General features: G+C 39.8%; 1 protein-coding gene across 2 annotated transcripts in view; it reads right to left on the bottom strand.

Moving 5' to 3' along the window:
- Positions 1-12,450, bottom strand: part of swsap1 (SWIM-type zinc finger 7 associated protein 1) — an 87,408-nt gene that overhangs the window by 16,192 nt on the left and 58,766 nt on the right. The window lies entirely within an intron of this gene.

Genomic DNA, 12,450 nt, shown 5'->3' with positions numbered 1-12,450 from the left:
ACAAGAGAATTTCTGCTGCTACTACAGTGCAGTCACAGCGGCACCTGTACACAATAGACAAGCATGCAAATACACTCGTGTTCATTTCATCACATTGCAACAACACAAAACTCACTTGTGCAACATTTGGCTTGAGTGTTTGCGTTCTTTCGTCACAAGTCCCCTCATCGTGTTCTTTCTTTACAAGTCCCCATAATGTGTTTTCAACTTGTTCTTTATGGCCAACCAACCAGCCACTACATTGTCCTGCCTGTGCCAGTTACATTCAAATAAATGGATCCGAATGATCTGCCAGACCTTTCCCAGACTCGGAGAAACAAAAACAAATCAAGAATCAACATTCCAGACGCTGGAGCGGCCGTAAACCAAGCTGATTTTTACAAGGTGCTCAAAGCCTCAGCCTGCCATTTGATAGAAATAACTTTTTAGAGCAGCTTGTTAACGAGAAGCGCCGAAGTGTCATCGCCGACCTCGCCCCGAAGGCGTCTTCCGTCACGAGACCATCGCAGCCTGCCGCAACCCTGAGGGTTGCAAAATATGTTTCAACGTTTTTTTTTGGAATTTGTTGGCCAAGCTAATATTTGTTGTTGAAACATTTGTCGTAGTTGAAGTTCTTGAGCTGCTAAAGCAGCGGTTGGAAAGCAAATAAGTAAACGTAAAAGTGTCAGAAAGATAAGGTCATGTTATTTTTTTTTTTAATAGATCACGGACAGAACGGACAACAACACGATAGCACACGACAACAGGCTGAATAATGGTCCGGAATGCTAACAGAACACATTAACAGTTACAGTCATCCCTCCTTTATCATGTTTAATTGGCTCCAGACCCGACCACGATAAGCAAATTTTCACGACATAGGAGTCAATATTAACAAACGAAATATTTTCGTAATTAGTAGGGATGTCCGATAATATCGACCCACCAATATTACCGGCCCGATATTGGCATAAAAATGTAATATCGGTCAATATTGGTACCAGGATTTTCACCTATAATGAAGCCGATAATAAACAAAATGCTGTATATAGGCCTATGGGATCCCATATTTGCCGGCACGTATATGATAACCTTATCAAACTGCCTCTCAAGCGTGTAAACAAACGTGGGTGGGTGGCTAGTATGTAGCAAGATAGATCGCTCCTTCCATCCATCTATTTTCTATGTGGGAAAGAAGAACAAACTAAGGAGCCAAAAACTTACCACTTCCACTATATGTCACAAGACCACCATAGGGGGTAAATGTAATGTCCAAAATTAAAAATGCTGTCATCACATCAACGCTGCAGAATCAAAAAGAAATGGCGCAATTGCCAAAAACACACACAAACTCCCAAAACAACTCTAAGAGAAATGCTGCAGAAGTCATGGAACAAATCGGAAGTTAGCCAGGCTATCAGGGTTGCCAGACCTGAGGGATATCCATCCTTAAAGGCTTGAGACGTAATATTTTACAATACTATATACAGCAACTGATTTTTATATAAAAAGACAAAAAAATATACACCTTTCATTCCACCAACTTCATTTTGGGCATCTGACTCATGCTTTTAAAGACGGATATCCCTCAGTTCTGACGCCCCCGGTAGCCTGGCTAGCTTCAGTGAACCTGCAGCATTTCTCTCATGCAGTTATTTTTTGGGGTTTGTGTGCGTTTTTGGCATTGCATTTGTTTTATGGTGTTTGTATGTTTTTGGTTATGGATCATTTTAGTGCTTGGAGCATTTGGACGTTGCTGCGCGCCTTTTGCCCTCTTATCTACTATACTGATGGTCTATTTTGTCAATTCTAATACTTATTATCTCTAAAATAACTTAAAGGTAGAACACACTTTGCTCAGAGACAATGGTCGATGTCTTTGTATGAATTTTGAACAGTTTTTCCCATTAGAAATAATAGAAATTGAATGATGTAATATAATTATATACAGTTAAGAATTGTGTAATTAAAAGAATAAAATAACATTACTCATAACATGAGAGAGAGTCTAGGAGGTGAGTCCCTTTACTTCATTAATGTCGATTGTTGTTTAACCGTATTGTGGCGAGCAGCCAGGACGAACACAGCTTGCACCAGCTACAACTTTATTTTGTTTTGTTTCTTTCTTTATGCTACTAAAATGACATTATTTTTGCTCATAGTATTCAATAATCCTTGTCAAATGACAGCTGTTTTTTTTTCCTTTCTGCTCTTGCTGTTTTTAATTTTCCGATTATTTCAACGCTCTTCTTCTAATTATGTTTTTTTTTTTAATTTGCTTTATTCATTTATTAATAGAGTTTCCATCCATCCATCAATTTTCTTCCACTTCTCAGTGTCAGGTCTTATCAGGTCAGGGTGGCGGGGGCAGCAGTCTCAGTGGGAAGCCCAGACTTCCCAGTCTCCGGCCAACTCCTCCAGTTTCACCGAGAGGACACCAAGGCATTCCCAGGCCAGCTGTGAGACATAATCCCTCCAACGTGTTCTAGGCCTGCCCCGAGGCCTCCTCCAGGCTGGGCATGCGTAAAGGAGCAGCGTCTCTACTCTGAGCTCCTCTCGGATGCTTCGATCAGCTGCAATGGAGGCACGGAATACGGCCCATTCGGACTCGGAGGTGAGAATTGAAGACTTGACAAACGGGACACTCTGCCAGGTGTTCCCAGAACACCCTCACTTCACTGTTGGGTCTCCCAGCTCTATCCGGCATCCTCTCCCGCCCCTCTCAGCTCAGCCCCTCTCTTCACCCCTTGTCCAGAACATGCGGACACAGGTCTGATGTTACGACTACAAAGTCGATCATAGACCTACGGCATAGGGTGTCCTGGTGCCAAGTGCACGCTGTCATTGCCCACATGGGTGTTGAAGTCTCCCAGTAGAAGTACGGCTAGTAAGTCGGCTAGTAAGTAGTAGTAAGTCTGAATACTCATGCTCATGCAACACTAATCCCTCCTGCTGCGTCTTCTTATTCTCTGGTGGACCAGGTGAGTATGAGATCAGAAGTTACGATGCATCTACTGTAAGGAGTTGGAATGAAAAGCTACTTTCACAAACAGTCCCATTATAATGTGTTTATGAACAAGGTGCTGCCAAATCTATTTGTGGCGGACCGCCACAAATAACACTGAGATGGCTCTTGCAGTATGCCATCACTGTATTTGCGTGACATCTGAGGATTGCTATGATACGCTGTGATCTACTATTCAGTTTATATTCTTTCTTTCGTTTCACTTAGACGGCAACACCATCCCTCACCAATTTCTGAGAGAATTGCAATTTTAGCTCTCCTTCATTATTGCACTTCCCGAGCTGAATATCGGCCCCGTGGCTCCACTGATTTGAACACAAAATGTGTCTCGTTTAGGATGGATGAGAGTTATTTATTTTTGTTGTTGTTGTTAGACTCCGCGAAAAGATTAAATGCAAGATTGTGGGAAGAAACGTTACAACGAGGCAATCGTCATTTGCCAGTTTGCTGTGATGTATTAATCAAAAGCATTCGTGGTGTGGTATCTGAAGATCGCTATGATCTGCTGTGATGTATGAAGAGACATTATCGTCCTTATGTAGCTGATTCCCTAGGAAATGTGCAAAGGCATCTCACAGCGTTTACACACAGGCAATCGCTTAAAGTCCTTCTTGGCAAGGATTTAGGTTTGGGAAAGGAGATTATGCGTGTGGAGTTTTTGAGAATGCTGAGTCAGCGGAAATGTACAGTCATGGTGAGGGAGCGCAAATGTGTAGGTGGTGAAAGATGAGTATCATTTAAAAAGTGTGTGTGTGTGAAAGTAAAACATGAGCAGGCTATAGGGTATGTAGAGAATTGGCTTTTTTTGCACTAGCAACATAATCCGATTTGTTTCAAATTGCTTGATTACAGTTTAGACATTTGGTAAACATACACTCCCCGTGAAGCAGACATTTTAATAAGATTGAACAATTCTTAACCATCATGTAAAAATGTAAAAATAAGTTGAGCACTGTACATATCAAACTAGGCCTAGTGTCATGTATAAATACAACATGTTATGGTGCACTCCAAGTACAGTATGCTGGGGTTACGTTTAATTGATACGCCCGTAAAAAATGTTTGGCACGTGGCTCACCCAAAACCCTCCAATGACTTATTTATATAACCAATTATGTGCAATAAACATGACTTTTGTAATTATTAGATTAGATTTACCTCCGGAACTCTTCCCTTCTCTCTTCAATTGCCATTGCTCACCTGTGACGCAATCCAGGTTTAAGCCCTAAATATGCCTCACACACTTATCAAACACATTTAAAGTATAAAATGTATCCGTACTCGCCACTAATGACTGTCGAAGCTAGTGCATACAGACGTTTGCATCTCAGTGCACAACTATGTTGCATTCAAGGACTGGCGAAGAAAGTGTGAAATCTCAACACATTATCAGTGAAGCATGAAGACATAAACGTGTGATAATTGTGGGGTTTTTAACAGTAGTACATGAATGCTGTACATTTGACCAGTATTATCACGTAATATATTATAAATTATTACCTGTTTCGGATTAATTAGATATAATGAGATATCCAAATAATATATAACAATAACAATATAATAAATAATATTATAATAAAATTGCAATACTATAATAAAATAATAATTTGTAAAAAAAAAAAAAAAAATCTTCAGAATTTTTTTTTTCTGTGTAAAAAATGACATTTTCAGAAAAAAAACTTCAATAAATATAATGAAAATGTTTTTTTTCTGTGTAAAAAGTGACATATTTTCAAAAGAAAGAATCAATTAAAAGATTGTGAAAAGATGTTTTTTTCTGCGTAAAAACTGACAGTTTCAAAATTATTAATTATTGTTAAGTATACAAAGTATGTACGTTTAATTGGGGGGGGGGACACATATAAAAGTTAAAAAATAATAATAAATTGTCTAAGATACATTATTTGTAGTACATAAATGATCTTTTTAGACCAATTTTTTTACCAAAACTGGATAATTTCCTGCGGCAAACGAATGCGCCGCAGCACAGTGGTTGGGAAGCGTTGGTCTAATTGACCAAATCCAGGGTTGTTTGACACTTCCTGTCTGAGTGCAGCCACAGGTTGGAATTATGATGCCATGAACTCAGCTTTCAGACCTCCCCTTTAGTTGCACAGGATCTTAAGGCCTTTCTACCATAAATAGCCAGGCAGAGCAGAGTGAGGACAGGGCTTGGTGGGTGGAGGAGTGGACACTAATCTCCCTCTTTATCTCCTCTCCTTCTTCCCTTCCCGTGGTTTTGGTTTTGCATCCTTCCCAAACTGTTTCAGTCCTTTCACCCGATTGTTTGCCCTCTCATTGAACTTGAACTTCTTACAGTAAGGGTGGGCTGATCGATCGAGCGGATGGATACTAGCATGATTGATGTTTTTCAGTTCTCTTCTATGTTGATTTTCAGAAATATCTGTGGTTTTTTTTGTTGTTTATATTGTTATATTGTGTGCAAACTCTAGGGATAAGTTCATGGACACATGGAAAACAAAAAACGAGGTATTAGAATGAGAGCCAATAGACGTTTTCAGTGTTGGGCAAGTTACTTAAAAAAAAAATTGTTAATAGTTCCAAAAAAATAGGTGAATTAGTGATAGAATTACTCCTACATAAATGTAATTAGTTACCAGGGAAAGTAATTATTGCATTGCTTTTAAAAAAAAAAAAAAAAAAACTTCAAAAATGTTAAAAAAAAAAATTCGAATTGAGCTTTCTGTGCCATTGAGAGATGAAACTTGCGATTCTTTACCAAAACGCTAGGGGGCAGTGTTTTCCTGTGAGTGAACAGCCACAACTCTTGTTGACTAGCTATTTAAGTTCCTGTGTAGGAATAGTGAACAATGGCGACAGAAGCGACATCCAAGTTGTTGATATAGATATCAGTGCAAAATAAAACGCCACATTTAAGGTTTGATATAGTAATTCATTAGGTTATTGGAAAGCAATAATAGCATGAGCAGTTTTTGAGTTGCTTTATTTATTTTGCACTATTGGCTTTATTTTGCTGAAACAATTGTATGTAATAAAATGGAATACAGTAATCCCTCGCCACGTCGTGGTTCGATTTTCGCGGCTTCACTGTATCACGGTTTTTCCGAAATATATGGATTAATAAATCGTGTTGTTTTGTGGTTGAATGCGACCTACTGTTAATCAAAAAATACGCATATTTGAGCAAAGTTTTTCCACAATTAAGCATTTTCCAGCACAAAAATGGCTAAATAAACTAAAATACTGTACAACTACAAGGCATTCAGAAGACGCATTCAAAGACACTGTGACGATGTGTAGTGTTCTACCCTGGTCAGTAGGTGTCAGTAATGTTACTGTGATGTTCGGTGAGACACACAAGCACCAGGCTTGATCGCTGGAACAATAGGCTCACATTTTCACACAGGGCCATGTAGGGTTTTTTTTTTTCCCCTCCCTTAATAAAAAAAAGTTTAATTGAGAAATTGCATTTTGTGTTCAGTTGTGTTGTCATTGACTGATATTTAAATTTGTTTGATGATCTGAAACATTTTAGTGTGAGACAAAACAAAAAATAAATAATTCAGGAAGGGGGCAAACACTTTTTCACACCACGGTATGCCTCCCTCTTCATAAACGTCAGTTGTTATGTAGGTGACCCTAAAGCGAGTAAACTTGGTGTTTGTTAGCTCCGATTGCATCTGATGGGACAGTTTTAACAAAGTTGTATTTTAATTTCCTTCTCAAAGAGTCATAAGCAACACTGCAACAATGTTCTGGGGTGACCTTTGGTATTTCATCTTCCTCCCACGTCCCAAAAACATGCACGTTGGGTGAATCGGAGACTGTAAATTGTGTCAATGTGAGTGTGAATGGTTGCCTGTCTCATATTGTGATTGACAGGTGCTTAATTCAGGGTGTACCCCACCTCTCAGCCGAAGTCAGCCGGGACAGGCTCCACCTCCTGTGACCCTAGAAAATGCGCGGGATGAAAAAGGTCGAGGATCATGCTTTATTCAGTCGTTCATACACACACGCTTTCTCCCATACACACACCGAAGCGAGGGTCCTGTAAACATTTCAGATAGAAGAAGAAGAAGAGGCAGCACGCTTGTGGAATGGACGCTTTATTTGGGCATGGCGGGAGACGAGAGAGGCTCAGGCGGCTGAGAAGTAATGTCTTGTGAAAGAGGAATCCCTCAAACTAAAAATAACAGACTACAGGCTGATATTTACTGTGCGGTGGGGTTTATTGTTTACCTTGGCTCCGACTCCACCTGACGTCTCAGCTAATTGGCTACTTGCGGCTACTTTAACCGTGTTGCCAAACAGCACGTAGAGCGTGGCTGGTGTGGAAAAAAAGAGCTTGTTTGAGGAAAAGACGTCCCACGACTTTATTAAGTGGGGTGTAAAGTTAAACAATAATGGCAGTTGAATGCATAATCACCCTACTTAATAGCCACTGGTGTTTTATAAGTCTGTATTTTTCAAGAGCCTAATTTGGCCGGCTTGAACATAAGCAACGTTAAAGAAGTTTATTTCACTCTGTGATCATTTGCAGTTTCTCCTTTCCACTAAAACTCACTTGCATGGTGCATTCCAGAAAGAGTATTTCAGAGTGTGAAGATACATCAGTGGCTCAACCTTCAAAAAGGTACTTTCCATGGCTGTAAACTAGCGTTGGGCGATACTGCACATTTTGGTAAAAGACCGATACAAAGTAAATACAAGTATTACTTGACATTTTTTGAAAATTGTTAAGTGATTTTGCCGTAATTTGTTGATTGTGATTCTCACCAGAATAAAACACAGGACAATACAGTGGCGTGAAAAAAACAAGTGCCCCCTTCCTGATTTCTTTTTTTTTTTTTTTTTTTGCATGTTTGTCACACTTAAATGTTTCAGAGCATCAAGCTAATTTAAATATCAGTCAATGAAAACAAAACTGAACACAAAGTGCAGTTTTAAAATGAAACTTTTTATAATTAAGGGAGAAAAAAAATCCAAACCTACTTGGCCCTCGGTGAAAAAGTGACTCCCCCCACCCCCGTTAAAACATAACATACATTAATTAATTCATTATCAGTCTGGGAAAGTGTATGAAGGCATTTCTAAAGCTTTGGGACTCCAGCATAGCACAGTGAGAGCCATTATCCACAAATGGTGGTAATCCACTCCTCCAAGCTAAAACTCAACTCTGAACCCCTGACGGAGATCGGGAAGATCTGGGTTCGAATCTCCGTTGGGCATCTCTGTGTGGAGTTTGCATCTTCTCCCCGTGCGTGCGTGGGTTTTCTACGGTACTCCGGTTTCCTCCCGCATTCCAAAAACATGCACTTTAGCTTAATTGCCTTTAAATTGTCCAATGGTGTGAATGTGAGTGTGAATGGTTATTTTGCCTATATGTGCCCTGGGTGTACCCCGTCTCCCAGTCAGCTGGGATAGGCTCCAGCAACTCTAGTGAGGATAAGCGGCATAGAAGATGGATGATGGATGGCTTATTTACTCTTATTATGTTTACTATATTGGGTAATACGCATGGAAAGGTGACTATAGGAGTGTTATTTTATGTCTAGAGGGCTCTAATAATGTTAAAAACCCATATTTAGAAGGTTGTAAACAGGTTTTCTACGCTCTAACTACATTTCTAAAAGACACCATTTGCTTCGTCAGATGCACCGACAAACTTCGTGGGACAAATTTTTCCATAGTGATGGAAATAAAAGGTCAAAGCCCACAAGACCTTGAACCATGGAAAAGCGTTCCAAGGTGGCAGTAAGTCAATCCACATTTCTTCTGCTAATGTTGTTGATAGTAGCCAGCCTAGCGATGACATCTCATGCAGTGTGGATTCCTAACTGACGTGCTACCCAGCAGTGATGGAAATGTCATCTCTTTTTAGAGAGCCTGTTCTTTTGCCCGGTCTCACTAAAGAGAACCGGCTCATACGGCTCCCAAGTGGCTCTTTAGGTCAATTAATTAGGTCAAAATAGGTCAAATCTCTTCATGCACATTTCTCACAAACGAATCAGCTCTGAGAGCACCACAGCGTGTGTTTAACCCCGCCCCTCCCCATGCTCAGTGTGGACGCAGAGGCACCGCCACACATCTTGACCAATGACATTCGCCTTTAACAGAAAAAAACGAGTCGTTCACCTACAGCAGATTCGTTCGCAACACATCACTACTAGCTAGGCGGCTAATGTGCTATCTGTTGTAGCATGCAACAATAAATCCAAAGGGTCGTCTCTGATTGCAGTCACTTTGAATCTTAGAATAGTAATATGGCTTTTCATGCCGGATTGCTAGCTGAACAACAATCGTCGCACAGCACAGAGCTAGCTGATAGCTGTCAGTGGCTATCACTGCCAGTAAAACATGTCATACTCTTCACAACACAATATTAGTGAACGTTATTATTGTTGTGAATGTGTCGTGCGTTCACGGCCGTGCTTGTTTGCACATGGATGCTGGTGTCATCCGTAAGTGTTCTAGACGTGAATTGCTAGCAAAACATGGATTGCTGTCACTCGTCTTTCTAGCCTATCTTGCAGTCAGTCCGTCAGTTTCAGTGAGTAAAGCCATATTTTTTGACTAGATCTATTCTAGGAATCTTAGAATAATAGTATGGGGTTTCATTCCAGGGCTAAATAAGGAGCCATCGTTATTCACTGGTATTTTATTTTGCAGTGTGCATAGCTGTCAGTGTCACTTACCGAGAGTCAAAAAACATACTTGTGGCCATTTTTTGTGTGTTATATGATACTCATCACAACACGGTGTTATTATTGAGTTATTGTTGTGAACATGTCACTTTCCTGGTTGTCCTGTGAGTTCATGGCTGCGTGTGTTTGAATCTGTTTCCTGGAACGTGTTCTGGTCGTAACGTCACAGCCAAGATGGCGCCGGTTCAGAAAACCCGCCGCGGGCCTTGTCAAAGTCGTGTCAAAGTCACCATTTCATTTCACTCCTATTTCGTAGTTTGTTTCTTTATCCGTGACAGCAGCATGGCAAAAATGTTTTTATTAAGTGAGTACTTTCATTTTGTTATTGTTATAGTTTGGTTTTTGTAGCTTTTTTTGGTGACATGAGCACTTTAAACAGTTTCTACTGTATGAGAAATGGCCGAAATAATCAGATGCACCATCGAGTCGTGTTTTATCGGATTGGTCCATCATCACTTGCTATTGGATATGTCATCGCTGGGCCCTGCTGGAAAAATATCTTTAATAGGGTTTGTTTGTGTTCCTCGGTCACAAGACAAATTCATTGTAAGCGTACAGTGAAACTTCACAGGTTAGTGAAAGCTCCTGTCGCAGTTTATCATCTGAGGTCACTCTTTGTGCGTGTGTGTAGTCTCATATCTGTCCATTCCGTCCCCCCTCGCCACTGGATTGGCATGCGCCCATGTGTTTGTTAGTGACACAAACAAAAGAGCGAACAATGGGGTGAATCATGTTCTCAATGGGGAGTAGCTGAGCCGCCTCCTCTGTCGCTCCGCTCCATAGACCCCCGGAATCCTCCGCATTCCTTTCACCTTTTAATCGAGTGAGTACGAGGAGAGTGTTTAGACGTCGGTGTAAAAGAGGAAAACATCTCATTGAGTGATGTCAGGCTCTATGTAGTCACTTCTATTTACAGTATAATCACATGACATTCAAACACATTTGTCAGGGTTGTATTTAACCAAAATGTAGCCACTGTTTTTGGATGTAATTCACCTTATGAGAACCAGTGTGCACATTTTATTCTGACGGACTGTGAGAAATCAAACGCTTTCTAGCATATAGTTCATCACGTGGCGACTTCTACAAGAGGATATGAAAAAAATGGCAAACATTGATAGACTACAAAGCATGGAATTCAAAGGAAGGCATTTTATTTGATAAAAAAAAACTATAATACAGTAAAAATATTTTGAAATAAGAAATGATTATAATTGTAATCACCATTATGATTAATCGTATATTTTCATTTGATTCTTTTTAAAATGATATTTAATAGGTATTTTTTGCAATTTAATTTTTATTTTTTGGGGGGGATTTTTTTTTTTTACTTTTTGTCACGGCACGACAAGAGTGCGAATCACAACAAACAAATAAAATGTGATGATAACCACAGAACCACAAATTGACCTACATATCCCCCTTTTTAACCATAGGAATATCATTTCCCGGCATTTTGAAAACCCCCAACACCTTTATGGATTGTGATTTCCAACTGAAATGGACATATGGACATATTGCCTATATTATATACTGTATATATGGTGGAAAATAGATTATTGTAAAGAGTGGATATACTGTATACAGGTAATATATAAAATCATTCGTCTAGTATTACGTGGCCAATGACTAACTTGCCAAAAAGTAACATATTTTTCCTGGACTTCATATATTTTTGACACTGTTGCTCCGCAAAGACCTTGTCAGGAACCTCAGTTTAATCATTGCATGTGTAGTTAGTGAAGATTTTACGATAGTGACAGTTTTGTATTATTCCCTATAATTTTTTAAATGTATTAAAACAACTTGGAAGTCAACCAGCGCCACAGAAGGGAAAGTGTTTGACTTCGGATGTTCCAATGTATGAGTATTCACACAATTTGCTGCGTGTGATACTTTAAAAGCAACTCAGTCATTCCATTTATCTTGATCATCTTGATGCTCGTACACCTGACGTGTTTATGATATGGTTAGACCCCAATCAGCGCACACGGGAGCCGTGAGGTGGAAGGAACTGCTCACAGAGAGGACTGTGGCAAGTCGCAGACCTGGGCAAGAATACAAAAATGAAATATCAGCAGCTTAATGTTCTCAAGATGACAGTGGCCTCCATAATTTCTCAACGTCAGAAGTGTGGAACAACTGCACTTTTTCCAGAGTTAACCACCGAGCCAAATGGAGCAGCTCGGGGAGAAGAGCGTTGATGAGAAAGGTGACCAAGAAACGGATGGTTCAGCTCCAACTGGGAGGGAAGGCCAAAAACACATTAAGAACTCAGATAGATTGTGAGAAACAAGATTCACTGGTTTGATGAGACCATTATTGAACTTGTGGATCTCATTCCTAAGCGGTATATGTAGAGGAAGCCTTGAACCCCAGACAGGGGTGCTTCCAGGGCCCTATCATGAATTGAATTTCACTTTTGGGCTCCACCAAAAATAGTCTATCTATCTAGGGGTTTTTTTAAGGTTTTTTTTGGTATATGCTAGTATTGCACTGCATGTACAATTTGTGTATGTACTGTAATTTAATTTGATGCATATTATTATAATACTTATAATATTTCATAATATATAATATTTAGCTTATTTAGCTTACTCCGCTTGGGTATCTCTGTGTGGAGTTTGCATCTTGCAATATGCATGTTATCCTGTGCGTGCGTGCGTTTTCTCCAGGTACTCCCGTTTCCTCCCACATTCCAGAAATATGCATGCTAGGTTAATTAGCGACTCTAAATTGTCCATAGGTATGAATGTGAGT

Source organism: Dunckerocampus dactyliophorus, chromosome 18 (assembly GCF_027744805.1).
Source record: "Dunckerocampus dactyliophorus isolate RoL2022-P2 chromosome 18, RoL_Ddac_1.1, whole genome shotgun sequence".
Classification (NCBI taxonomy): Eukaryota; Metazoa; Chordata; class Actinopteri; order Syngnathiformes; family Syngnathidae; genus Dunckerocampus; species Dunckerocampus dactyliophorus.
This window is presented reverse-complemented; position numbering and strand designations above follow the sequence as displayed.